The 27675-nt window shown below is 35.7% G+C and overlaps 1 protein-coding gene and 1 long non-coding RNA gene across 3 annotated transcripts in view; both read left to right on the top strand.

Moving 5' to 3' along the window:
* The window catches only part of LAMA2 (laminin subunit alpha 2), a 626305-nt gene that overhangs the window by 188885 nt on the left and 409745 nt on the right, over nt 1–27675 (top strand). The window lies entirely within an intron of this gene.
* Nucleotides 4087–27675, top strand: part of LOC309635309 — a 28264-nt gene continuing 4675 nt past the window's right edge. Inside the window, exon 1 of the long non-coding RNA XR_014248752.1 lies at nt 4087–26985. This is a non-coding gene — a long non-coding RNA (uncharacterized lncRNA). The remainder of the gene's footprint in view (nt 26986–27675) is intronic.

The raw sequence follows: 27675 nt of genomic DNA, 5'->3' as shown, positions 1-27675 counted from the left end.
GACCCAAGATATGATCTATCCTGGAGAATGTTCCATGCGCACTTGAGAAAAATGTGTATTCTGTTGTTTTTGGGTGGAATGTCCTATAAATATCAATTAAGTCCATCTTGTTTAATGTATCATTTAAAGCTTGTGTTTCCTTATTTATTTTCATTTTGGATGATCTGTCCATTGGTGAAAGTGGGGTGTTAAAGTCCCCTACTATGATTGTGTTGCTGTCAATTTCCCCTTTTATGGCTGTTAGTATTTGCCTTATGTATTGAGGTGCTCCTATGTTGGGTGCATAAATATTTACAATTGTTATACCTTCCTCTTGGATCGATCCCTTGATCATTATATAGTGTCCTTCTTTGTCTCTTATAATATTCTTTATTTTAAAGTCTATTTTGTCTGATATAAGAATTGCTACTCCAGCTTTCTTTTGATTTCCATTTGCATGGAATATCTTTTTCCATCCCCTCACTTTCAGTCTGTATGTGTCTCTAGGTCTGAAGTGGGTCTCTTGTAGACAGCATATATATGGGTCTTGTTTTTGTATCCATTCAGCCAGTCTGTGTCTTTTGGTGGGAGCATTTAATCCATTTACATTCAAGGTAATTATCGATATGTATGTTCCCATTCCCATTTTCTTAAATGTTTTGGGTTTGTTATTGTAGGTGTTTTCCTTCTCTTGTGTTTCCTGCCTAGAGAAGTTCCTTTAGCATTTGTTGTAAAGCTGGTTTTGTGGTGCTGAACTCTCTCAGCTTTTGCTTGTCTGTAAAGGTTTTAATTTCTCCATCAAATCTGAATGAGATCCTTGCTGGGTAGAGTAACCTTGGTTGTAGGTTTTTCTCCTTCATCACTTTAAGTATATCCTGCCACTCCCTTCTGGCTTGCAGAGTTTCTGCTGAAAGATCAAATGTTAACCTTATGGGGATTCCCTTGTGTGTTATTTGTTGTTTTTCCCTTGCTGCTTTTAATATGTTTTCTTTATATTTAATTTTTGACAGTTTGATTAATATGTGTCTTGGAGTGTTTCTCCTTGGGTTTATCCTGTATGGGACTCTCTGTGCTTCCTGGACTTGATTAACTATTTCCTTTCCCATATTAGGGAAGTTTTCAACTATAATCTCTTCAAATATTTTCTCAGTCCCTTTCTTTTTCTCTTCTTCTTCTGGGACCCCTATAATTCGAATGTTGGTGCGTTTAATGTTGTCCCAGAGGTCTCTGAGACTGTCCTCAGTTCTTTTCATTCTTTTTTCTTTATCCTGCTCTGCAGTAGTTATTTCCACCATTTTATCTTCCAGGTCACTTATCCTTTCTTCTGCCTCAGTTATTCTGCTAGTGATCCCATCTAGAGTATTTTTAATTTCATTTATTGTGTTTTTCATCGTTGCTTGGTTCCTCTTTAGTTCTTCTACGTCCTTGTTAAATGTTTCTTGCATTTTGTCTATTCTATTTCCAAGATTTTGGATCATCCTTACTATCATTATTCTGAATTCTTTTTCAGGTAGACTACCTATTTCCTCTTCATTTGTTAGGTCTGGTGTGTTTTGACCCTGCTCCTTCAACTGCTGTGTGTTTTTCTGTCGTCTCATTTTGCTTATCTTACTGTGTTTGGGGTCTCCTTTTCACAGGCTGCAGGTTCGTAGTTCTCGTTGTTTTTGGTATCTGTCCCCAGTGGGTAAGGTTGGTTCAGTGGGTTGTGTAGGCTTCCTGGTGGAGGGGACTATTGCCTGTGTTCTGGTTGATGAGGTTGAATCTTGTCTTTCTGGTGGGCACGTCCACGTCTGGTGGTGTGTTTTGGGGTGTCTGTGGCCTTATGATTTTAGGCAGCCTCCCTGCTAATGGATGGGGCTGTGTTCCTGTCTTGCTACTTGTTTGGCATAGGGTGTCCAGCCCTGTAGCTTGCTGGTCGTTGAGTGAAGCTGGGTCTTGATGTTGAGATGGAGATCTCTGAGAGATTCTTGCCGTTTGGTATTACGTGGAGCTGGTAGGTCTCTTGTGGACCAGTGTCCTGAAGTTGGCTCTCCCACCTCAGAGGCACAGCCCCGATGCCTGGCTGGAGCACCAAGAGCCTTTCATCCACACAGCTCAGAATATAAGGGAGAAAAAAATAGAAAGATAAAAAGAGGATAAAATAAAATAAAGCTATTATAATAAAAAATAAGAAAAAAAAATTATTAAGAGTAAATGTATTCAGAAAAATTTTTTTTTTAATTTTTAGAAACAGATTTATTAATTTTTTATAGTAAAAAATAAGAAAAAGATTTTTAAGAAAAAAATTTATTAAGAAAAAAATTTTAATTTTTTAAAATAAAAAATATGAAAAAACTTATTAAAAATTTTTTTAATTTCTAAAAATAGAAAATACGGAAAAAATTATTAAGAAAGCATATATTAGGAAAAAAAAATTTTTTTAAGTAAAAAAAAAAAAAAAAAAAGAAAGCATATATTAGGAAAAAAAAAAATGGACGGACCTAACCCTAGGACTGATGGTGAAAACAAAGCTATACAGACAAAATCTCACCCAGAAGCATACACATATACACTCACAAAAAAAGGAAAAGGGGAAATTAATATATCCTGCTCCTAAAGTCCACCTTTTGAATTTGGGATGATTCGTTGTCTATTCAGGTATTCAACAGATGCAGGCACATCAAGTTGTTTGTGGAGCTTTAATCAGCTGCTTCTGAGGCTGCTGGGGGAGATTTCCCTTTCTCTTCTTTGTTCGTACAGCTCCCAGCGTTCAGCTTTGGATTTGGACCCGCCTCTGCATGTACGTTGCCTGAGGGCGTCCGTTCCCCGCCCAGACAGAACGGGGTTAAAGGAGCAGCTGCTTCGGGGGCTCTGGCTCACTCAGGCCGGGGGAGGGAGCGGTACGGAGGAGGCGGGGCGAGCCTGCGGCGTCAGAGGCGTCGTTGCAGCAGCCTGAGGCGCGCCGTGTGTTCTCCAGGGGAAGTTGTCCCTGGATCACGGGAGCCTGGCAGTGGCGAGCTGCACCGGCTCCCGGGAGGGGCAGTGTGGAGAGTGACCTGGGCTCGCACACAGGCTTCTTGGTGGCGGCAGCAGCAGCCTTAGCGTTTCCTACCAGTCTCTGGGGTCCGCGCTGTTAGCCGCGGCTCGCGCCCGCCTCTGGAGTTCGTCTAGGCGGCGCTCTGAATCCCCTCTCCTTGCGCGCCGTGAAACAAAGAGGCAAGAAAAAGTCTCTTGCCTCTTCGGTGGCTGCAGACCTCCTCTCCGGCTCCCTCCCGGCTCGCCGCGGCACGCCAACCCCTTCAGGCTGTGTTCACGCCGCCAACCCCAGTCCTCTCCCTGCGATCTGACCAAAGCCCGCACCTCAGCTCCCAGCCCCGCCTGCCCCAGCGGGTGAGCAGACAAGCCTCTCGGGCTGGTGAGCGCTGCTCGGCGCTGAGCCTCTGTGCGGGAATCTCTCCGTTTTTCCCTCTGCGCCCCTGTTGCTGTGGGATCCGCGCTGATAGCCGCGGCTCGCACCCGTCTCTGGATTTCGTTTAGGCAGCGCTCTGAATCCCCTCTCCTTGCGCGCCGCGAAACAAAGAGGCAAGAAAAAGTCTCTTGCCTCTTCGGCAGCTGCAGACTTTTTCCCGGACTCCCTCCCGGCTAGCACCGAAGCCCGAGCCTCAGCTCCCAGCCCCCGCCCGCCCCGGCGAGTGAGCAGACAAGCCTCTCGGGCTGGTGAGTGCTGGTTGGCGCCGAGCCTCTGTGCGGGAGTCTCTCCGCTTTGCCCTCCGCACCCCCGTGGCTGCGCTCTCCTCCGCGGCTCCGAAGCTTCCCCCCTCTGCCACCCACAGTCTCTGCCCGCAAAGGGGCTTCCTAGTGCCTGGAAACCTTTCCTCCTTCACGGCTCCCTCCCACTGGCGCAGGTCCCATCTCTATTCTTTTGTCTCTGTTATTTCTTTTTTCTTTTACCCTACCCAAGTACGTGGGGATTTTCTTGCCTTTTGGGAGGTCTGACGTCTTCTGCCAGCGTTCAGTGGGTGTTCTGTAGGAGCAGTTCCACGTGTAGATGTATTTCTGCTGTATCTGTGGGAAGGAAGGTGATCTCCGCGTCTTACTCTTCCGCCATCTTGCCCCTCCCTCAACCCTTCTTTTTAATACTACCATTGCTAGCAGTAATTCTATCTTTAAGATTTACTTTTGTAGCTTCACTAGCTTCCTTTTTGTTAGTGTTTACATAATATTGCTTTTTCTGTTTATTTTGGGGTCTTTATATTTAAGGAGTACCTGTTTTGAGCAGTATGTAGTTGAATTGTTTATTTAACCAGTCTGCTGATCATTGTCTTTAAATTGGATATTTAATTATTTGCGTTTAGTATCACTATTAGTATTTGGGTTCAAAGTGACATATTCCCATTTGTTTTCTATTTGTCTTATTTTTTGTTATATTTTTTCCTCTGACTTCAGTTCTTTTGGATATTAAAGATTTTTCCCCATTTAATTATTCTATTTCTCCTTTCATTAATGTGTGTCTGGGCAGTCTTTTATTACTTGGATTAATTATAACATTATAGCATAAATATTATAGCATGTATTTTTGATTTCAGAACTTGCTATAAATTGGTACTTTCATCACTTCCCAGACAAGGCAAAAGACCTTATAACATTTTAACTCTATACTCTCCACCCACCCCCTGCTCTCCCCAGTCCCAGTCAGATTTTCACCCATAGTTCCGGTGTGTTTAATTCTATGTATATATTAAGCTCCATAAGAAGTATTACCATCATAAACAGGCCATATTCATTTAATTTTAAACACATGTTTTACTTTTTCTGTTGCTTTTTGTTAATTCTTTTATTAGTTACTTCTGTATAAGGTCATTTCCCTTCTGACTTTTTTTTTTAAATGACAATTTGCTGGTGACAAATTCAATTTTTTCCTGAAAGTGTTTATTCTTCCTTTATTTTTTGATTTATATATTTCATTAGGAATAAAATTCTAATTTGAAAGTTTTTCCAACACTTTAACAATTTCATTTCATTATTGCCTGGCTTTCATAATTTATGTGAGGTCAGTGAAAGACTTATTGCTCCTCCTTTGAAAGTAAGGTGTCTTTTTTGCCTTTGAAGATTTTCTTTGTCTTTGGTGTTCAGAGATTTGCTACCCTGTGTCTAGGAGTGATTTTATTTGTATAAATACTGGTTGGGATTCAAAATCTTCTGGATTCTATGGATTAATGTATTTCACTGGTTTTAGAAAATTCACAGCCAGTATTTCCTCAAATGTTCCTATCTACTTTCTCTCTTCTATTTCTGGGACTCCAGTTACATATTTTATGCTTTTCCTTATTTTCTTCTTTTCTCTCTCTCTTTCCCTATACTTTTTCGGGTGACCTATTTTTCAGTATATTAATGCTTTCTTTTGTTGGATCTAATCTTCTATTAAACACATTTACTCAACTCTTAATTTTAATAATTCTATTTTTCAGTTCTAGAATTTTCATTTGATACTTTTTAAAAATAGATTCCAGACTACTTCTTTATTTAGTCATCTGGAACACATTAATCACAGTTTTCTAAAATTATATGCCTGATAACTAACATTTGAAACACCTGTGAGTCTGTTTCTATTTTCTTTTTCCCCCTTCTTGGTTTACTGATTCATGGAAAGCTTAGTAGTTTTTTTTTTTAATTAAATAATATACATTGTATCTGAAAACTTGTAAAAACTCTCTTAAATGAATTTATTTTCATTCTGGCAAGAGTTAGAGTAGGACCAGATTGCCTTGATTCAATCAGCTATTTAGATTTTTGTGGCTTGGTCAGGGATTCTGATGGCTATTTCTGGTTTGCCCTTGTTTCTAGGGGTAGACCTTCAGGGTTCATAATTGAAAGTCTTTTCTTTCTTTCTTGGCAGACTCTAAGCTTTAAATTTTGTCTTCTCAGCTCTTGAGACTTACCAAAGATCTGCTTAGCTTTTCACTTCTTATGAGTTAATTTTTGCATGGTGTTTATCTTCTGGCTCCTTCACCACTTAATTTGGCAAATCTCTTGAAGTCAAAAGCTGAGCAGAACGTAGGATTCATTTCTCTGTGGCTCATGGCCCTTCACATCCTAGCTGACTTCATAGCCATGAACTTCAGTGTTCATCGTCTCCCTGAGAGACTGATGAAAGCTCTAGGATGTAGCTTCCTGTAAGAATACCCTGAGACGAAAATGGCCAGCTCATCTTTATTTGTATCTCTTTAATCAAGTCTGGCTGCTTTGCTTGCTCTCTGATGCCTTCAAACAGCTGTTTTTAGTATTTTATTCATCTTTTATAGTTCTTCTATTTGAAAGAAAATGTGTATTTGTTTTGTTTATAGTTTAAAAATCAGAGAATATTATCTGATAAGAATTTTGAGGGGTTCTTTTGGTGAATTTAAGGAACGGTTTCAATTATTGCTTCAATATTAAAATATACTAAATATTGGAATATTTTGATGGGTTATGAAGAAAGCAAGAAAGCATAGTTAAAACCGGGATCATCCTGAAAAATCTGAGATGCATGAAATTGTCATCTAAAGCAATACTAACCAAAGTAGGGATACGATCCTCAGTAGGAAGCACCATGCCCCTTATGGTATATGCCCTGAATAATACATAAAGAAAATCATTTAACAATAATACACTTGAAAACTATTTATTGAGTAACTACTACTTGATGGGCACTGTTCTAAGCCTGAAAGTCTGGCCATGAAGGAGACAGAAGTCCTTGTTTTCCAAGATTTTACATTCTAATTGCAGGGGTAGAGAGGGTTGCTACAGAGAGAGAAGGGGCATGGAAAATTAAATAAATAATTTAAAATAATGAAAATGTCATGGAAAAAACAAAACAGGATAATATGATAGAGAGTAATAAAAGGGGCTACTTTATTTGTATGGTTTATCTATGTTTTTTAAAAATATTTATTTATTTATTTTTGGCTGCATTGGGTCTTAGTTGTGGCATGAGGGATCTTTCACTGTGGCGCTTGGGCTCCTCCCTAGTTGTGGCGCATGGGCTTAGTTGCCCTACAGCATGTGGGATCTTAGTTCCCCGACCAGGGATTGAACCCACATCCCCTGCATTGGAAGGCAGATTCTTAACCACTGGACCACCAGGGAAGTCTCCATGTATTTTCAAGAAAGTGATATTTGAGCTGAGAATTGAATAACAGAAAGTGCCAATCATGAAAAATGCTAAGTAAATTTTATACCAGGCAAGAATAAACTTGGTAGGCTGAGGAATTAAAAGAAGGTCATTGTGGCTAGAGCACAGTGATGAAGAGTAAAGGTTTTATGAGATGATGTCTGGGACATATCCAGGTCTACTTACAGTAGGAGGGAGTTGTCAATCACCATAAGGAGCTAGATTTAATTCTGAGTGTAATGAGAGACCTACGGTGGAATTTAAGAAAGGAATAATATGATTTCATGTATTTTGTTAGAAATTTTATTGTGCCTGCTAAATGGAGAATGATTGTAGTGAAAAAAGAGTAAAAACTAGGTGGCAGTTAGGAAACCATTGAAATACTCTAGCCAAGAGATGATGTTGGCTTGGACTATGGTGGTAGGAGCACAGATGGACAGAAGTGGTAGGTTGGGATTTACTGTGGAGGATGATGTGACTAGATCTGATGGTGGAATGGAGAAAGAGAGTGAGGCAAAGATGTTGACTCCTAGGATTTTGGCCTGAAGAAATTTATTTTACTGAGACAGTTATAGACTCAAGAAAGAACAGGATGGGGATACTAGGTGGTAAATAAGGCCTCTGTTTTAACATGTTATGTTTGAAAAGCATAGTAACCATCCAACTGGAAACATTAAAGACACGATTTGATTTTTGAACACTGTATGTAATACTAAGGCCCTGTTTAAGATCACCTAGAAAGTATAGAGTTAAAAGGAGGTCCTGAAATTGAATCCTAGGCACTTCAAATTTAGTGGTGAGTGGAGTAAGGAGGAGAGAAAGGTGAAATCAGAGAAGCCAAGATAAAATATATCAAGAAAGAGGGAACGATAAACTGTGGCAATGTAGCTGCTAAGAGGGACGAGTTAAACCACTCAGGTAGTGGAAATATCAGAATATAGAAAAAAAGCACCATATTAAATTTCAGTGAGTGACAGTACTTTTTATTAGAGAAACTTTAATACAGGGTTAATGGCTCCAAACACCAAGATTTAATTTGGAAGCTTTCACCACAGCAACACCTATCAGTGTTCAGTTTGTTTATTTAAACATGCACGTGTTGATTGTATAATTTTCAAATTAAGGTGATAGCTAATAAAACAGTACAGAAAAAAAAATAGATTTTAGCATCCTTTACTTATTAGCCAGGTTGGGTCTAAATATTAAAAGTAATATGTTTCCTGTCAAAATACTCAGTTTTGTTTGTTTTTACAAATATTTTAATGTGGTATTTCAGCCAGGTTTGCTGTTGAAGGTCATGGTAGATTAATCTCAAATTAGCTGAAACAGTGAACTCAACTTAAAGAAAAATCAGCATCATAATGTAGTATAACCAAGGAAATCAGCCCAAACCCTAATGAGCAGTTGCCTCTCTGCATTGGGTCATTATGATTATATTAATTTAACAAGCCAGGTTGGGAAGCACAGATGAATACTCTCCCAAATGCAGCATAAATACTTAATTTAGCAGTCTGCCATCATAGTATTTACTATCTCTGTGATAAAATCTTGCAGTAGTGGGCTGGAATATGTCATCTTCTCAGTAATAATATTTAAATACAGTTTCCATGTTTGCTTCATTATTATACTTACTGCCACCCCCCTCAATTAATTCATTCCAAATGATAAGCTTTTCCATCCATCAGTGTTGAGAATAATTTCTTTAATTAATGATTCTGGAAGTATGGCTTTGGTTGCTTCCATCTTTTGGCTATTACTAAAAATGCTTATAAAACATAGATGTACAAAAATCTTTTTGAATTCCTGCTTTTGTTTCTTTTTTGGGTATATACCCAGAAGTGGAATTGCTAGATCATACGCTAATTCTATTTTTAACTTTTTGAGGAGCTATCATAGTTTTCTGTAGCAGCTACACCATTTTACATTCCCACCAACAGTGCATGAAGTTTCCCAGTTTGCATACCCTTGCCCACCCTTGTTATTTTCTGCATTTTTTTTTTTGATAGTTGCCATCGTAATGGTTGTGAAGTGGTAGTGGTTCAGATTTTCTTTCACAGTTTTTAATCTTTCTTAAGATAACTTGGGATAAATCATTCAGAGAGATATATAATAACTTTTAGACCATATGCTGTTGGAAAGAATAGCAGTAAAGAGTGCCCATGTGAAATGTGAGAATCTTGAAACATGACAGATAAAAGAATTATATGAAAGGAAGTTAAATCCTGGACAATTTTGCTCAGCTTGCGGAAATGTGTCATCAAAAAGAGGCCTGTGATAACTCTGAGTCAGTTAGGAAATCAACCATTTTGCTTATCATAATTTATTTGTATAAATTATGTTTTTTATAATATAAATAATTTGATAATATAAATATAATATATAGAGTACTTGTGTTAAGAAATACAGCAGAGGTACTTTTATCTCTAGGGAGTTTTAACTGGCACTTTTTGTAAACCTATTTTTTCCCAGACACGGGGCAAAATGTTTTACATGAATCATCTTATGGAGTTTTTTCAGCTCTATTAGAAAGATGAGAGATTTAGCAACTTGATCAAAGTTTCACAACTGGCAAGCAATAGAGTCAGAGTCCAAACCCAGTTCTCTCTGATTTCAGAGCCTGCCCTCTCTACTCCCAATAGACATTCATGCAACATATAATTCCTTACCTGAATCTTAGAGTAATCAATAGCATAGGACTTCTCTGTATACTGTATACATATGCATGTATAATGGCATGTGTACATGCCAATAATTGTGATAATCTCACTAAAAACAAGAATAGATGAATATGAAAGAGTATTAAATTTTAAAACTCTACCTCAAATTTAAGATTTACCAGGAATACTACTAACCTCTAACATGTAATATATGTATAGATATAACTTGAAATATTCAGTTGGCTATTTAAGTGCATATCTGTGTCCTTGGTCTTTTCAAAATGTTTTGAAGACAGTTATTGCGTTATTAAATGCTATTCATTGCTCAGTTTAAGTACATTTCTTTTAAGGAATCATGCAGAATTTGTGGGCCTCTATAAGAAAATTCTTTGGACAGTTATAATTGCAATAAACTAAACACTGTGCTAGAAGGTTTGAGAAAAATTATCATTAATCCAATTTGGTTAAAATGATTTCCAGAAGTTTAAATCCTTATTTCTTCATTTTTAGTGTTATTCATTGATTTTCCTAAGGAAGGGCTTTTAAACTTCTCTTCAGTAATCACAATGAAAGCCTGCCTGAATATTTACATATCAACATAGCTTTTAAAGTTCTTAGTACTTATAGACATTAAATAGAGTTCCATACTCTAAATTTTACAAAAAGAAGCATTTCTGAAGATACAGAAAATAAGTAGAATTTTTTTAAACACAAAAAATTACATGCTTTTTAATATCATTGTCAAATGTAGAAAATGAAGGTTAAGGTGCTAAAACAACTTGATAGGAAACAGTGATTTATTATAAACTTGCTGAATCTGTATGTCAAATAGCTGGGGTTTTTAAAAGTCATATATCTCAATCAAAATATTTCTAAAAACATGGTGATACCTTTGACAAAATAATATTTTATACTTGAAGTAAAATTTATACTGTACGATTGGATTAAAAGCTGTAATTGCATATGATACTATTTAGATGTAGAAATATGTAAGAGTTCTTGGTAATTCCTTTACAGATTTTCATTACTTTTCTAGCATCAGTGGATACTGGTGACTGACATATAATAGGTGCCCAAAAAATAGCTGTTGAATAAATGGATAGCTTTGCTGAATCTTCTTGTCTCTGAACTTTCTTCTTTGTGTTGCTATGGCATTACTTTCTAATTATATTATATCACTCCGTTATAATACGATTATATAAATTATTCCTTGCTCCAGAATAGCATAAATTGCTAATCCAATCTCTTAGTCTTAACACACTTTTTCAGTAATCTAAGTCTTTTAAACACGCAATAAAGTTAGGATATAATGTGACTTCTCTAGAAGGTGCCTACTTTCAAGTTTCCAAAAGAGTTCAGTTTCAACAAGAAACACTTGTATCTATTGATTATGTAATGTGGGGATTCTGTTTTGGGAACAAACTTAAAGTAGATGATACTGTAAATTATAAAAAATAGGACTCATATACAGTCCTTTCTAATTTAGGCTATATTGTCAATTTCCTAGGAATAATCTTTATTCCCTATCTGAATACTGACTGTATTGACTATCTTTAATTCTTTTGATTTTCATTAAAACTTTGAATTCCAAATTAATTTGTAAACTACATGCTCATATAAAAGTACACTTCATCAAACATCTTTTCCTTTATCCCTTTAAAATCATTTCATTTTAGTATTTCCAGTATGTTTTTTTAAAATTTTTATTGGAGTATAGTTGATTTACAATGTTGTGTTAGTTTCAGGTGTACAGCAAAGTGAATCAGTTATACATAGACAGATATCTACTCTTTTTTTAGATTATTTTCCATATAGGTCATTACAGAGTATTGAGTAGAGTTCCCTGTGCTATACAGTAGGTTCTTTTTAGTTATCTATTTTATATATAGTAGTTTGTATATGTCAGTCCCAATCTCCCAATCCAGTATGGTTTAAAATGAGTACTTTAAACTTTTATTCTTGAAACATATTCTTTTTCTATGAGTACTTTCCTATTGATTGTTTCTCCCTTATCTATCTTGAGATATTTTTTACCTAGGTTTCATAACAAGCATAGCTATATTTACAGATTTTTTTTTTCTCATGAACTAACTTTTTGATATATATTCTGCTTTATTGAATTATAAAAAGTTAGTTAATAGCAATAACATTTGGTTTTATTTTCTTTTACTTCTACACACACACACCAATGCATATGTGCACACACAAATACATATGAATTTTAAATTGGTAGCATACTGTACATAAAGTTTTATCTTCTTTTCAACTGTGTTTTGTCAACTGGATATTATATTATGAACATCTTCCTCATATAATTACATAGTCTTTGAAATTTAGTTATTTAAAAATTAAATTGCAAATGTATGGTCTCATAGACTATGTTCCTGCTTCTAGACCTCCTAGAAGTTGTGGAATCCCTGAAATGCAAGGGTGATGTAAGTGAGACAGAACACCTAGCCAGATCTCAGGAAAACCATAAACTTTATGCTACCTGCAATATCATTGGAGCAAATAATATGACCTTTCAAAACAAATAATAAATCTCAATAATAAAATAAATTTTAAAATGTATTCTGCCATTGCATTATTTACAATCCCTTTTCTTCATTTTCTGTTCATTACGATAGTAAAACCAAAGCAAGAAAAAACAAAACAGTAACAACCAAAACCCAAATGCCCATTGGCATGTGAATTATAAGGATAGATAGGAATAAAGACTAAGGTAGACTTTGCTTCCACTTAGAAGATATTTATTGACTAATTTCTCTTTGGCTCTGTGTCTCTGCCTCAGTTAAAAGTTTTAAAATAGATCTAGATTTTTTTTGCCAACTCTATATGCAAGTTTCTTTGCCTTTCAAGGTTATCTAAAAAGTATAACAACTTAGAGCCTATGTGTCAGCTAGGAAGTGGATGAAAGCATTGCTAACTAATATTTAATGAGTGATTAATATGGGCTGGACAGTGCTGTAGCACTTTATGTGTATTATGTTTTATAATCCTCACAACTTTATGATGGAAATGTGTTATTATTCCCATTGTCCAGATGGAAAAAAATGAGGCACTGAAAGGTTATGAAACTTTCCCAAGTGGCAATAGCCCATTTAACACTACCCTGCCTCTGTCTATCAACCAGCAACTCCACTTGAATGTCTAATGAAGCATCACATATTTTATAGTTCAAAACAGAGGTCTTGATGATTTACTTTATCCAAACATGTACCTTCTCAGGAAGAGTACCACTCTTAATTCAGTTTTCCAGGCAAATAGATAAACACAAACAAAAACCTTGGGAATTATATTTGATTATTCTTTTCCCTTCATACCCCTTATCCAAGTTCTGAAAACTTGACCTACAGAAAGTATCCTGAATTTGGCCACTTCTTATCTGCTCCATTCCAACCCTAATCTAAGCCACCATCTCTCATCTAGACTACTAGCATAGCTCCCTGTCTAGTCGCTCTGATTTTCCATCCCCTATTCATAACCTACTCACCAAACAGCAGCCACAGTACTCTTTTAAAAATATCTGTTGGATCTATCACCTCATTGCTCAGAATTCTACAATGATTTCCTAACACACAGAAGCCAAAATCCACACTTCTTGCCACATCCTGTAGAACCTGCAAGACCAGGCCCTTGTGTGCTTCTCCAAAATCATAGCTGACAACAATCTGTAGCTGCTGTTTTATTCTAGCCACATTGGCCTTCTTGAGATGAACCAAGTTCATTCCTGCAACGGGCCCTTTACATTTGCTGTTTCCTTTGACTTAAATGTTCTTTCGCCAGATCTTGACATGGCTTCCTCTGTCATGTCACTGAAGTCTCTGCTCAAATAAAAATTCTTCCCTGATTACCATCTATTATAGAAACCCCTACCTAAAATTGCATTATTTATTCATTTGTCTTGTCTGTTCCAGTGGAGTCCTGGCAGATGTTTAACAGTTGATTCTCTGGGGGTGCAAGAAAAGTCCTGATTTGTAGTGTTAGCCAATTTCCGTGGTGTAAATATTCACATCAGGACTGATTTCAAGCTACCAACATGATGTCACTGAACAAGGAATTGGGAAGAGATAAACACAATTGGCTTTTTAAAAAATTGAAATATATTTGATATACAACACTGTATAAATTTGATATGTACATGTTAATTTCATACATTTATATAATGTAATATGATTGCCATTATAGCAATAATTAATACCTCTATCATATTAATAGCTATCATTTGTTTTTAATGGTTGTAATCATTAGTTCTAGTCTCTTGGCAAGTTTTATGATTATAATACTATATTGTCTGCATTCACTATACTGTGCATTAGATCTCTAGGACATATTTGCCACTTGTTGCAATTTTGTACCCTTAAACCACATCTGTCCTATTCCCTTCCTCCCCATCCCCTAGTAACCACCATTGTACTCTCTGTTTTCACCAGTTTGGCTTTTTTAGATTCTACATATAAGTGATATCATACAGTACTTGTCTTTCTCTGTATGACTTTTCTAACTTAGCATAATATATGTGTTCAAGGTCATCCATGTTGTTGCAAATGGCAGGACGTCCTTCTTTCTCATGGTGAAATAATATTCCATTGTATGTATTATTTATATATATATATATTTATATATATATTTATATATATATATCCTCTTTTTTATGCATTTATCCATTGATGGGCACTTAGGTTGTTTCTATATCTTGACTATTGTGAATAATTCTGCAATAAACATGGGAGTGTATATATCTCTTCAATATCCTATTTTCAGTTCCTTTGGGTGTATACCCAGAAGTGGAATTGCTAGATCATATGCTAGATCTATTTTTAATTTTTTGAGGAACCTCCATGTTGTTTTTCTTAATGGCTGTGCCAATTTACATTTCCACCAACAGAGTACAAGTATTCTCTTTTCTCCACATCCTTGCCAAAATTGGCTTTTGAAAGTCAGTGCAAGCTGGCTCCTACAGACTACTGGTGTGTTGTCTGTTTTTCTAGAATATAATCTCCGTGAAAGAGCAATTTTATTATCCTCACTGCTGTATTTCAACACTTAGGTTAAGGGCTGGCACAATAAATAATCTGTTGTTCAATAATATTTGAAGAATAAATGAATAAATGAACTAATTAATATATTACTATGTGAGCCTTTAAAATATGTATGGAAGTACAGAATTTTAGAATCCATAATAGGAATCTTGGAACAAAAAGGTGAGAGTAACACTAGCTCAAGCGAATTTGACTGCAGATGTAACTGTCTTTCCCATCCTTCTTAATCAAGGAGTTGTTCCAATTCCCATTTGAATATATTCTTTTAAACCTCCCTAAATAGATTACTGAGAATATAGACATTTAAATTTATTCTGTTCATATTTAAATAATTTCATTTATGTTTAGTCTGGAAAAATTAATCTGAAGTTATTCCAGTATGTTGTCTTCTTTAAGCACTTGATGTATGTCTAAAATGTTGTTCGTGTCAAGAATATCTACAATTCAAATCATGACCTTCTTTTGGTTTGTACTATAATTTTAAAGTGACATAGACACAAAAAGGATTAGACTAAAAAATGTTAATAGTCATACGGCTATTCTTCTGTCTGTGATGATACTTGGTAATGTATTATGCTGAACAGGCAAGCAATGGCAAAAAGGTCTCCTTCACACAAAATGTGGTAAAGTCTGCTTTCAATAAGTGACTTTATTTACTACTTGCTTTTCATGGTCACTATTTGTAATACTATATTTATACCCACTGCAGACATGAAGCCTGAAACAAGAAAAAGTTAAGCTTTCATACTTCATACCTCTCATAACACTTTACTAATAGCTGCAGTTATTTTGCAACAATCCACAGTATGTTTAGGTTTAACAGAATCTTGGCTTAGTAATGAAGCACTTCATTAAAGTGTTGTTTATAGTGTTTCTATTCACAACTATCCCTCCATATATGCTTATGGTAGAGTTGTGAGAGTTGTGTGGATGTTCTGCTGTCATGCATGCTGTTTAGACAGATTCAATTTATAGTGTCGGATTTTACTCTTGATGATTTTGCAGCTTTATTATTTGATGTTGAGTAATTGTAGTCAATCAAACTGTTCAAGAAGCCCTATGGATTCTGTTTTATGCCTTGGGTATCATAAATGAGATAGAGCTTGATTCCATATTGATGAAATACTACTTATGTTTCCCAAAGATATATTGTTCTTTACAATTTGTTTCTAGACATTGTGATCACATGTTCTATTGGATAGCAATTTCAGAATCAGAGTACAATGACATTTTGTCATAATTTAAATGGAAATGTGTGAAGGGTTTTTCTAGTGAAGGCTTTTACATAAATTAATTATGTTCAGGGCTGATAGAATGTTCACAGCAGGACATGTAGTACTACAGAAAATGTCCAAAAACATTTGCTCTTTTTCAGGACAACTATAACCATGACTTTTTGTGACGTTCATAACCTGCTTAACTGGATGAATTTCAGTGTCAGATAATTGTTTACGAAGTCACTTTTTAAGCTTTTTTTCCCCCTTCCTGTGCTGAGTCCTAATTTGATTAGCCTTGATTTTCCTCTAAGGGTGAGGGTTTAAAAAAAAACTTTTGCTTTGGTGCAACCAATTAATTAGTCCTGCATGGAGAGGTTTGGAAAATCCACGAACAGTCAAACTTGCTGACAGAGTAAAACACAATTTTGTGAAGGCAGCATAGAGGAGACAGTAAAATTCCGTAAGTGTTATCTGTGTGCCATGGATCCTTTTGGAGCTTCAGAAATCCAGCTCAGCACTTCATAAATCATTTTGACTTGACATCACCAAAGTTCTATGATGATTTGTTGTGTTTTGAACTCATAAAAAAAATCAGGAGAAATCTAGGCAGAATACAAAGAGCAAAGAATTTGTAGGGTGGTTTTGTAAGAACTTTATCCTATGTCCTCTTGAAATGGTCACCTTTCAGGCATATTTGTCATAACTGTTGGCACTCAGTCTTTAGAAAATGTCTATACAGTTATATGAGTGCCATCTCCTATCCTTATTTTAAAATCTTGGCCAGAATGATAGCAGGCTCTGCAGTTTTCTCATTTTTCATTTCATTTACACTCTTCACACTTCACTGGCAAGTGAAATCACCTCTTTAAAATTTGGGGTAAAGGCCAACTTTACAAACCTTGTCAGAATTCTCTTTTTTGCAGACTTTCATTTCAGAGGAAGACTATGTGATTTAGACATATTTAAGATTGTTATCTTGGTAAAAATTCCCAAGGAAATTAGAAATGATGAGGGATGTGTCACCTGTACTTATTAATGTTGAATGGTGGCTAGGTAGGTTCACACTTTAGGTGCTTGTAGAAATTACTTCTGAGGTTCCTTAAATTGTTTCAGAGGTGGCATTCCAGTTTTGATCACCTATTCCATTGAATTTTAAAAAATAATTGATAATTATGTATAAGGCATTACAAAACATCTATAGAGTATTCTACAGTTTCTACTGCTAGTAACATATCAGTTTTGGTGGTAAAACGAGGGCAAAATTAATTTTTAACAAAGCAAAATTAAATTGTCATAGAGATGTTCAGTTGTTAGTTTGAAATATAAAATGGGACATGAGAATGTGGTTAGGTTAGAAATTGAGATATGGGACATATCTGTATAAAGGAGTTAGTTGAAATAGTCATAGACATGGAAGGTATTATGCAGAAAGCAAAATTAAACAAAACTGGATCTATAGACTTGCTCCATAATTTACTAGTCATGTGAAGTGGAACAAGTTACCTACTCTACTAGTTTTCCATTGCTGTCGTAACAGATTACCACAGATTTAGTGGCTTAAAGCAACACAAATTTATTATCTTACATTTTAATAGGTTAGAAGTCTGACATGAGCCTCCCTGGCCTAAATCCAGGTGTGGGCAAGGTTGCATTCCCTTCTGAAGGTTCTTGAGGGGAATTCATTTCCTTGATTTTTCCAGCTTCTGGAGATTACCTATGTTCCTTGGCTTGTGGTCTTTTCTTCCATCTTCAAAGCCAGAAATGGGTTGAAGCTTTCTCATGTTCCATCACTCTGACCTCCTCTTTTGCTTCCCTCTTCTACTTTTAAGGATCCTTGTGATTATATTGGACCCATTCATACAATCCAGAATTATCATTCCATCTCAAGGTCTTTAACTTAATCATAGCTGCAAAACCCCTTTTGACATATAAGAGAATGTATTCAAAGGTTCCAAGGGTTAAGATATAGACATCTTTGAGGAGCCATTATTCTTTCTACCACACAAATTAGGGTAACTCTCTCATTTCAATTTCTAATCAGTTCCTACCTATCTCATAGGTTTCTTGTTAACAGAAATAAACTTCTGCATGCTGAAGTGCCTGGCAAAAACTAAGCACTAAATAAAATGCTACTTTCCCCAAGAAAAGATTATTAGGACATAGAACATTGGGACACACCTTTGTTAAAGAAATTCGAATTAAAAAATACCCACAGCAGGCGTACCCCACACAGTGCTCTCTTCTGAGTATTCCTTTTGTCTTCACTCCCTTCTCTCCTATTGTTTACCTTCCGTTTTAGGTAAAAAGCCATATTAGGAAAACATGTTTTTCTTTTTTTAAAAAAAAAATCCCTAAATTATAAATAAATATCATTTTTCCAAAGATAAAGAGAGTTTCAGATGGGGGCGGGGGGAACAGTATAGTCAAAAGCTGTAGAGAACTCAAAGAAGATGAGGATGGAGGAAAAAACCATGAATTTTCCAAATGGGTTGCTGTAACTCTTCTGAAAGTGATTCAGGTAGGGTGGTGAGTGTTGCATGGACTGCAGAGGGTTAAATAGAGAGGAGGTGTTAAGGTAATAAACAAAAGAGGGCACAAACTACTCTTAAGAAAGTCCCTAGAGAAGGACAAGGAAGTGGGGCAATATATAAGCATGAAAATAGCTGATGCTATTTCATTTGTAATGGCTAAAATTGAATGTGTTAAGTGGCTCTGATCTGTTGAAAGAATTCATGAACCAAGATCAGAAAGTTTCATCTGTCTTTGATTTGTTATTCTCCACTGTTAACATGATGTTTCTAACTCTTCTCATCACTACAAATCTTTGCTATTATTCCCCAAATGCTTTGAACTAGAGTGATTCATTCATGTCTGCAATGTCATAAATTTGAGAAGGTATAGGTTCTTCTTACCCTGATAACTATAGAAGCACAAAAACAAAGGCAATCCTGGGTATTTCTCCAGGGTGGATAATTTTTAGAAGGCAAACTTTAAACTGTCACATTTCTGATTGTCTGTGATTCACACCAATATTGTCCTCTGTGATGGCTTCATTGAAAGGACTGTCATGTTCTTTGGGGGACTCAGCCTACCTGCTCTTTTACCAGTAGCTGTTGTGAAAGCCATGCTGTGCCAATGGCTCATTCACAGGAGGCAGGTCAATGTTTTGAAACCATAGATTGTTTCAGATAAGAGAGAAATATGTGAGGAGAGAACAGATGTCAAGGGCAGTGCTAAAGAGAAGGAAAATGCTTGTCTGAATTTTACCTGCAGCTAACATTGTTAAAAATGATAGCAACTTAATGAAGCATAGAGTACTAAATGCATTAGTAAGCTGAGGGAGGACCTTACTCATTGCCATTTGGATTCCATTTATTCATGTTCCTAGTTTTCTTAAGATGGGACTAACATTTTGGACCAGCAATGCCCTTTAGAGTTGATAATTAATTTGAAAGAATTAAGATATATTTCTTGAGCTCAGAATGCAATGTCTCCGCAGCATGAAGCAGAGTTAACCATTTATCAAGATAATAAAGAAAATGCATTAAATATTTGCTTTTTAAGAGCAAGCACTGAATTACCAATAGTGTTAAAATCATTATGTAAAAGAGAATCATTTGTTTATTAAAATGAGATGTATTAGTAATCTTTTTAAAAATTCTGATTATGAAAATGTCCCAACATACACAAAAGTATGGAGAAGAATATCCTAGACCCACATGTAACCAACACCCACCTGTAAGAATTAACTTGTGGCCCTTCTTGTTTCAATTCTACATTTATCATACCCCACCCCACCCCCCAGATTATTTGGAGGCAAATTCCACACATATTACTTCCTCTATAATTCAGTATGTATCTCTGAAGGATACAGCTCTTTTGTAAACAAAAGCATTGTCACACCTAAAAATTAATACTTTTACTACTACTTCTTTAATACTAGCAAATATTCAGTCAGTATTAAAATTCATCACATTTGCCTCCAAATTTTTTAAACAGCTGATTGAATCAGGATGCACCTGAAGTTACATACTGCATTTATTTGATATTTCTTAAGCTTTCTTAATCTATAACCTCATTATTTTTTATTTTCTTGCCATTTATTTTTGGAATAAGCCATATGGTTTGTCTAGCAAAGGTTCTCCCATTCTGGATTTTGCTAATTGTATTCCTGTGGTGCTGTTTTCATGCTCCTTGGATACCTCATTTCCTGTAAACTGATAGTTAAAAATGTAGAGACCCACTCTGATTTGGGTTCACTTTTCTGGCACGATTACTTTATAGATGGTGCTGTGTTCTCTCTTTTGGGGACGTTAGTGGCCATGATGACCATTAGTCCCACCACAGATGCATCATTTCAAAAAAGGCCCTCTTAGTAAACAGCAGCATCCAGTATAACTGAATATTCTCTACGTCGATTATTTTTCATTTAATAATACATCCCTGCATCTGTTGTTCTTTCATTTCAGGTTCTCTTGGCTATTCTTTCTTGTTAATTTTTCCAAATCAACTTTATAATCAACTTGTCCAGCTTTAGGGGGAAAATAAACCTAATATTTTAATAAGAAATTAAATTGCTTTAGATTTATGTATTAACTTAGAGAGAGCAGAAAAAGTAACTCTTGTTACTTTTCAGAACTAGAAGTTGAGATTTTCTTCCTTGCATAGTGAGGTGGAGCAGTCCTTCAAATACTTTCCCATAAGTAGTTCGACATTGATTAAAACCCTTTAAAAAAATTTTCAACAAACAATTGAACATTTTATCTTCAAAGGATTATCATTAGTCATCCAGAGAGATTATTATTTCTTAGAAATTCTGGAGTGGTAGAGTAATTCATTTTCAAATGTATAAACTTTACACGAGTTTAATGTGAGTATAAAAAATCTGTTTTAATTGTGGGCAGAGTGTTTCTGTTCCTCTGGCGACTCGGGAGCCACTTACCCTGAGGTGAAATGGCACATTTGCCTCCCTGCAACTCGCTAAATTCACACTCAGCAATTATAGTATACACTTGGGGGGAGGAGAATAAATGGGCTGCACATTATAACTGAGTGACAATCACAAATCACTTCCATCTTTGAAATCATTGTAAATGAATTTGTCTGAAAGCACAGGCAGGCAAGGAGCTATCCTTCTGGACTCCCCACCACACTATTCTAGGTTTATTGAAGTAAGTGTAAATTTACAAGGGACATAAAACTCACTCAAAAAGTAATAATTAGAGTTATTTGTAGGTTATTTTTTTTAAGTTTAAAGCATCATTTAAAAGCTTCTATTGTTGGAATTTGATCCAATAAGTCCAGTAATAATATTTTCAAAATCTGTATAATAATCTCTTCAGATAATTTTTAAGATTATAATGAGCCACTTGTTTTCTGTGATTGCTCAGAAGTTTTTGCTGGGGAGTAAGAATTTGGTTACATGTGCTTGGGTGGGGCGCATCTTTGAATGAAGCCTCTATTAAACTCAGAATTTCCATGAATTTCCTACATTCAGCCCTGCTTCTCATCCCTGCTTCTGGTCAGACCTGCCTTTGTGAGTTTCTGCTGGACTTGACCCAGGGCAAGTACTGAGTACTTTAGGCCATGATCTCTCCTCTCCCTCCTCAGCTGACTCTCATGGACCTTCCAGAAAAATACTGAACCCTCCTCATCCTCTTATCTTTGTTGTTATTGGTTTCTTATTTATTTATTTATCCTCTTTTTAGGTCTCAGGTGAAAGATCAGGTAACCACATGAACTCCATCTATCAACTCCAACACAGAGACATGCACACATTTCTATAAGGCTTCTCCGATTATTCTAGTGGGTACTAAGCTTGAAACTCATGATTCCAAGGATCCTTTCAGGTTCTGATATTGTGTAACTCTCATTGCTTTCTGAAAGCCAACATACCTATATGAATAAATAAGAGTATTTGACAAACATATACTAGAACTAAGAATACACAGGAGTGTTCAAAACATATTAGAGATGACATCACAGCTTGTGGAAATGTTTAAATCCATAACATTGGCAAGAGCAGGTAGTAGAATATTACAAAGCCTCTTTCACAATTAAGCAATTTTGTTATGTGAACAACTATTTGCTATAGGAAGTTCACAGACAGATAGCAACGGGGGGAGGGAGGCAGAGCTTATCAGTGGGCAGAAGTTAGATGGCCATGTGTTTTTTTCTTGACAAATTAGGAAACAAGAAATGGAAGAGAGTAATTCAGGTCAAGTTCTATGAGAAAGATGAAGTACCATCTTCCACAGAGAGTGGCCTTCATTAATAGTTTTATGGCTTTCATGGGGGATCAGCCTATAGGAAATGGAGGTCCTCTGTCCTTGTTACATCATTAAGGAGTCCTACTTTGGCCTGGCTCTCTTAACTGTGTGCCAGTGACACTCAAAAGTATCACTAAAATCTCCAAAACACAATACTCTTTGGCAGCATTTTCCTAGATCCATGATTCTTCTGAGGACAAAAGAACTGGGATAAAGTAGGTTCCTGAGAGTCATAGCAGAGAATATTTTTCAAAAATTCAGACCCAGCAATGCATGTGCTAGAAATTGGTTCTGGAGGTCAGACTTACCCACATGGATTACAGGTGAGCTAATGTATATTCTGTCCTAGGACAGTATCTAGAGTGGCCAAAGTTCCTAGGCTGTTCACTTCAGGCTGTGAGGTCTCCTCCTATAATGTGAAAAAGATGGGAAAGCCTCAGTGCATATGATGGTCATTGCATGTTACTTGTTACTTTGAGACTGAAGGATTCTTCAGAAAGACTGTATTCTTCATTTCCACCCTAAATGAGATCAGGTTCTTAATACTCTAGGAACATCTAATTTAATGCTACATCAGTGACATATGATTATAATTACATGATATTTTATTAGGTGATGCACAAATGGAATATGTAATAGAAAGTTCTCTTTGTTACAGTAAAATGTCAAACATTTGGTATTATTTCAAAAATTATTTGGGATTTTTTTTTTTAGCCACCAACTTTGTAAAATGTGCCCTCCAAAAATTTGGGTATTGTGTATTGAGATCTACGGTTTATAGAAGCCTAGCCATCATAGCATTTTTGTACTTATAATGAGGTGTTTGCTTTCCTTGTTGCACCCCATACAGATTGGGGTTTTTTCCATCTGGAAATAAGGTTTTATAACTACTGATTTTGAAGAGCCTCTATACTGAAAACACAAGACAGAGTTAATAAAAGTAGCATGAGTACGTTAGAGAATTATTCTATTCAAGTCATTAAAATTTTGGCATACTTAGAAAATCACTATTAGAATTTTCATAGTCTTTGCCTGACGCCTTCAAAGAATACTTCTATTCATTGTGTTTTCCAATAATGCTGTCTACCACATTTTTAAAAGTTTATTCAAAATACTACATGCTAACTAATTTAATTAATTTTGCATGAAATGTGAAAGAATCCATAGAAAATAAATGAAAGAAAGATATTGTTTTGAAATGGGGTGACATATTCTCGAAGGCAATGACTGCTTTTCCATGTCACTTAATGTAGGCTGTTATGTTGAATTATAGAAAGAGTCTGTGTGGTTTCTAGTATAACTTCTTTTCATGGATTTCATCTATTATTCCAAAGCCAGCACAGAAGCTCCTAAGTCATAAATCCATGTTGTAGCTCCAAGACAATTTGGCCTTTTCCTATATTTGCTTGCTGAGTTGTTTCTAAACAAAGTACTTTATCCATGCATCAGTGTATCTTTATTTTTCTCATTTGTACCTGTGATCTCTAATTATGCTTTGATATTTCTCTTTTGGTTTTCCACTAAGAAAATATCTGTGCATTCTTTTTTCTGGATAGAAATTTGCTAATTTAAAATATTTATATAGATTCTTTTTTCCAAAGACCACACAGTATTTTATATTCATTATCTTTCCATGGTTTTGACTTTGGAAAAGAAACACTGGGAAACAGAGGGTAAAAGAGTTTAAGAAATTTTTTCAACTCATAGAGATGTAATAGGACGAACATACAAGCAATGTATGTCTTAGTTCCTACAAGTGCCAAAATATGCTGGTTGACTGAAATTCAAGCTCTAACAAACAGAAAAGAAAGTGTTAAGCTAGTAGAAGTAACATGGAAGCATGTTACAATGATTTTGGTTATTCAGTTAAAACTAATAAATATTGAATGCACACTATTTCAAAAGAATTATAATAAGGATTGTAGCATCTCTGCCCTTTAGGAGCTCACAATTTATTTATTCATATTCTTTATCATTTTATAGACTTTGTCACTAATAATTTAGGATTACCAGAAATTAGGACCAGGGTATTTCAGATTTTTAATAGAATCAAATATCTCTCTGTTCTATCAGATTAATCAATAGGTTTGTCCTTCAGTGAATTCCTTTTAAAAGAGGTTCCATGTGTATGAGTTATTGAATACAGAGTGTCTAAGAGAAATAATTTCTTATGAATAACACCTAAAAAAATGCAGAAGTAGCAAATACTTTAGATTATGATTGCTAGAGTATATTCCATTTTACTCCTACTCTTGTCCTTTCTTCAATACTTTTAAAAATATTTCTTTATTTTAAAAATAACTTTATTAAAAACCAAGACATTTATGTTAATGCAATTAATATAGCAGGTTATTAGATGAAATTTCAAAGCTCTTCTTATCTCTTTGACTCCTGATTGCCAAACCCCATAGGTCACAGCTTTAAGATGTCCATATCTACACTTCCCCAAAATGTCTAAGTCTATTCCAATAATTATAGACACATATGCATATATGTGTGTATATCTGCAATTACACTTATCTATATACCTTTGTAAATATAAATTCATAATATTTCCCATCTGGAGTGATAGTCAATAAAGTAGAATTAGTCAAAGCCCAGACTAATCAGAGACGATGTCTTGGCTGTTCCTTGCTATCCCAGGGTTAACCAGATGATCTCAGGAGAGAGGAGGCATTTGGTAGGCTTGGGCAGCAGTGATTTACCAACTACAGAAGTATTTCAGTATTTTAATTACCAGTATTTACACAACTGTGCCTAAGACGCAAATACCATCCCTACTTTCAGTCATATGATGGCTCGTGATTCTCCCCTTAGTGCACACAGAAATGCTCAGATCCTAGTAAAGATCTCAAAAGACCAGCATCAGAGCCACCTGTCTTATGTTTTTTTTAACATCTTTATTGGAATATAATTGCCTTACAATAGTATGTTAGTTTCTGCTTTATAACAAAGTGAATCAGCTATACATATACATATATCCCCATCTCTCCTCCCTCCTGTATCTCCCTCCCACGCTCCCTATCTCACCCCTCTAGGTGGTCACAAAGCACCAACCTGATCTCCATGTGCTAGGTGGCTACTTCCCACTAGCTATCTATTTTACATTTGGTAGTATATATATGTCCATGCCACTCTCTCACTTCATCCCAGCTTACCCTTCCCCCTCCCTGTGTTCTCAAGTCCATTCTCTACACCTGCATCTTTATTTCTGTTCTGCCACTAGGTTCTTCATAACCATTTTTTTTTTTTTTTAGATTCCATATGGTATTTATTTTTCTCTTTCTGACTTACTTCACTCTGTATGACAGTCTCTAGCTCCATCCACCTCACTACAAATAACTCAGTTTCGTTTCTTTTTATGGCTGAGTAATATTCCATTGTATATATGTGCCACATCATCTTTATCCATTCATCTGTCGATGGACATGTAGGTTGCTTCCATGTCCTGGCTATTGTAAATACAGCTGCAATGAACATTGTGGTACATGACTCTTTTTGAATTATGGTTTTCTCAGGGTATATGCCCAGTAGTGGGATTACTGGGTCGTATGGTAGTTCTATTTTTAGTTTTTTAAGGAACCTGCATACTGTTCTCCATAGTGGCTGTATCAATTTACATTCCCACCAACAGTGCAAGAGGGTTCCCTTTTCTCCACACCCTCTCCAGCATTTATTGTTTGTAGATTTTTTGATGATGGCCTTTCTGACTGGTGTGAGGTGATACCTCATTGTAGTTTTGATTTGCATTTCTCTAATGATTAGTGATGTTGAGCGTCCTTTCATGTGTTTGTTCTCAATCTGTATATCTTCTTTGGAGAAATGTCTATTTAGGTCTTCTGCCCATTTTTGGATTGGGTTTTTTGTTTTTTTGATATTGAGCTGCATGAGCTGCTTGTAAATTTTAGAGATTAATCCTTTGTCAGTTGCTTCATTGCAAATATTTTCCCCCATTCTGAGGGTTGTCTTTTTGTCTTGTTTATGGTATCCTTTGCTGTGCAAAAGCTTTTAAGTTTCATTAGGTCCCATTTGTTTATTTTTGTTTATTTCCATTTCTCTAGGAGGTGGGTAAAAAAGGATCTTGCCGTGGTTTATGTCATAGAATATTCTACCTATGTTTTCCTCTAAGAGTTTTATAGTGTCTGGCCTTACATTTAGGTCTTTAATCCATTTTGAGTTTGCTTTTGTGTATGGTGTTAAGAAGTGTTCTAATTTCATTCTTTTACATGTAGCTGTCCAGTTTTCCTAGCACCACTTATTGAAGAGGCTGTCTTTTCTCCACTGTATCTTCTTACCTCCTTTATCGAAAATAAGGTGACCTTATGTGCGTGGGTTTATCTCTGTGATTTCTATCCTGTTCCATTGATCGATATTTCTGTTTTTGTGCCAGTACCATACTGTCTTGATTACTGTAGCTTTGTAGTATAGTCTGAAGTCCAGGAACTTGATTCCTCCAGCTCCATTTCTTTTCTCAAGATTGCTTTGGCTATTAGGGGCTTTTGTGTTTCCACACAAATTGTGAAATTTTTTGTTCTGGTTCTGTGAAAAATGCCATTGGTAGTTTGATAGGGATTGCATTAAGTCTGTAGATTGCTTTGGGTAGTATAGTCATTTTCACAATGTTGATTCTTCCAATCCAAGAACATGGTCTATCTCTCCATCTGTTTGTATCATCTTTAATTTCTTTCATCAGTGTCTTATAGTTTTCTGCATACAGGTCTTTTGTCTCCTTAGGTAGGTTTATTCCTAGGTATTTTATTCTTTGTGTTACAGTGGTAAAATGGAGTGTTTCCTTAATTTCTCTTTCAGATTTTTCATCATTAGTGTATAGGAATGCAAGAGATTTCTGTGCATTAATTTTGTATCCTGCTACTTTACCAAATTCATTGATTAGCTCTAGTAGTTTTCTTGTAGCATCTTTAGGATTCTCTATGTATAGTATCATGTCAACTGCAAACAGTGACAGCTTTACTTCTTCTTTTCTGATTTGAATTCCTTTTATTTACTTTTCTTCTCTGATTGCTGTGGTTAAAATTACCAAAACTCTGTTGAATAATAGTGGTGAGAGTGGACAACCTTGTTTTATTCTTGATCTTTGAGGAAATGGTTTCAGTTTTTCACCATTGAGAACGATGTTGGCTGTGGGTTTGTCATATATGCCCTTTATTATGTTTAGGTAACTTCCCTCCGTGCCTACTTTCTGGAGGGTTTTTATCATAAATTGGTGTTGAATTTTGTCGAAAGCTTTTTCTGCATCTGTTGAGATGATCATATGGGTTTTCTTGTTCAATTTGTTAATATGGTGTATCACATTGTTTGATTTGCGTATATTGAAGAATCCTTGCATTCCTTTCCTGGAATAAACCCCAATTGATCGTGGTG

This window comes from Balaenoptera borealis (genome assembly GCF_965194805.1).
Source record: "Balaenoptera borealis genome assembly, chromosome: 9".
Lineage (NCBI taxonomy): Eukaryota > Metazoa > Chordata > Mammalia > Artiodactyla > Balaenopteridae > Balaenoptera > Balaenoptera borealis.
This window is presented reverse-complemented; position numbering and strand designations above follow the sequence as displayed.